Raw genomic sequence first — 2,500 nt, 5'->3', positions numbered from 1 at the left:
ATATATATATATATATTTATATATATAATGTGTGTGTATGCATAATTACATATCTTTATATATATATATATATATGTATATATATATAAAGTATATATATATGTACGTATATACAATTCTGTGTATATGTATTTTTCTATATTCTTATATATATATATATATATATATATATATAATACATACATACATATATATACATATACATATACGTATACGTATACGTATGCATATACATATACATACATATATACATATACAAATACAATACAAATACCTATACATATTCATATACATACACATACACATACACATACATACATATATAACATATAAACACTTATAAACACACATGTCTGTACACACACACACACACACGCATATATATATATATATATATTATATATATATATATATATATATATTTATATATATATATATATATATATATATATATATATATATATATATGTATATATATATATATATATATACAAATATATATGTAATATATATACAAATATATATGTATATATATGTATATATATGTATATAATATATATATATATATATATATATATATATATATATATATTATATATATATATATATATAATATGTGTGTGTGTGTGTGTGTGTGTGTGTCTGTGTCGGTAGACGTCTGTATGCAAGTGTATGTGCGTGCGTTGATGCGTGTGCGTGGATGCGTGTGCGTGTATGTGTGCCTGTGTATAGATAAATATGTATACATGAATTAATAGATAAATAAAGACATATGTATATATATAAATACATACATATATATATATATATATATATATATATATATATATATATATATATTATATATATATATATATATGGTCTTGCCCTTGGTCTCTTTCTGTCGTGTATTTCCCATTCTGTTCTTATCTTTGTCCTTCTGTTTTTTAGTTTCCGATGTATATGTCCTGCCCACTTTTTCTTTTAATGCTATTAATTATATCCTCTACTTTTGTTTGTTGTCTGATCCATGTAGCTCTTTTTCTGTCTCTTAAGCTAACACCTCTTTGAGCCCTTACTAATTTCCTCTCAAGTACTTTGGTCATAGTCCATGTTTCTGACCCATATGTTATGACGGGTAGGACACATTGGCCAAAAATCTTTCTCTTTAGACATGTTGCAGACGACCTAGTAATATATTACTGTGTACCAAAGGCACTCCAACCTAACATGATTCGCCGAATTATCTCGGCTTCGCAGGATGTATTCGTCTGGATGAGTTTCCCTATGTATACATACTAGTTTACTGTTCTAGTACCTCGCCCTGTATTTGTATTTGCTTAACTGGGGATTCGACTGTTGAACATGAGTTTAGTCTTTTTCATGTTCCTTTTAAGGCCAATCTTCATACTTTCCCTATTTAAATCGCCCCATTAATTGTTGTAATTCATTAGCTGATTCGCCGAAAAGAACAATGTCATTTGCAAATCTTAGATTGCTTAAGTGTTCATCCCCAACTTTAATCCCTATCTCCTTCTAATCTAACTTCTTGAATACTTCCTCGAGGCAAGCTATAACAGCTTGTATTTCCTCTACTCTTTGTTTACGAATTGCATCTAGTACTGCCGTTATCTGTATCGAGTAGAATGCCGTTTCGTAATCTACGAATGCCATACACAGAGGTTTTCTATATCCGTTATTCGTTGGTTTTCCCTCTCATTTGGATAAGTGTGTGGGTATGGTCTGTAGTTGAGAATCCGCTGCGGAACCCAGCCTGTTCCGTGGGTTGTTTTGAACAGTTTATAGATTACTGAAAGGAGGCATATAGGTCGGTAATTCTTTAGGTCTTTTGCGTCCCCCTTTTTGTGTATCAAAATTATTATTGCGTTTTTCCAGACATTTATTAAAAAGATTGCTTAGTTTTATCTCTCCTGCTTCTTGAATAAAATCTCTACACTAATGCCATCTTCTGGCGTTTTTCTTCTTTCCATGCCTTTTAGTGTCCTTTTTACTTCCTCTACCGTAATGTTTGGGACGTCTCCAATTGTTGTTTGCCTCCGTTCGTGGTTGATCGTTTGAGTGGTATAGGTGGCTTTAGAAGTCTTCTACTACTATGATAATTTCATTTTTATTGTATGCCACCTCTCAGTTGAGTTTCTTTACTGCATACATTTGTTTTTTTTCCTATTCCGAGCCTCTTTGTTGTCTTTCGTATGTTAGATTTGCATACATCTTTCTTATTTTTGTTTATCGTCTTAGCTCTGATTCTGATTCTATTTTGTCTCTAATTGATGTTATTTTCAAATCCCTACGCTGTTTCATAAGCTTTTTTTGTCTCTACCGAAAGTTTACTGAACTTTTCTTTTTCGTCTTTACCCCCTATTTCAAGTGCAGCTTCCTAATATCTCACTGAATTGGTCGTTCATTTGGTCTATGTCAAGATCTTCGAAAGCAGGGTATTTGTTTCAGATGTTAAGACTAAATTCTGCGCCCTATTCATAATTTAACTCGAGTTCTGACC

General features: G+C 30.8%; 1 protein-coding gene across 1 annotated transcript in view; it reads left to right on the top strand.

Annotated features, from left to right (window-relative positions):
- The window catches only part of LOC122266856 (uncharacterized), a 13,409-nt gene that overhangs the window by 357 nt on the left and 10,552 nt on the right, over nt 1-2,500 (top strand). The window lies entirely within an intron of this gene.

This window comes from Penaeus japonicus, unplaced genomic scaffold (assembly GCF_977035675.1).
Source record: "Penaeus japonicus unplaced genomic scaffold, GWHDUDI00000001_assembly GWHDUDI00000042, whole genome shotgun sequence".
In the NCBI taxonomy this organism is placed as follows: Eukaryota; Metazoa; Arthropoda; class Malacostraca; order Decapoda; family Penaeidae; genus Penaeus; species Penaeus japonicus.
The sequence above is the reverse complement of the archived record's forward strand: the minus strand, read 5'-3'. Positions and strand labels throughout refer to the sequence as shown.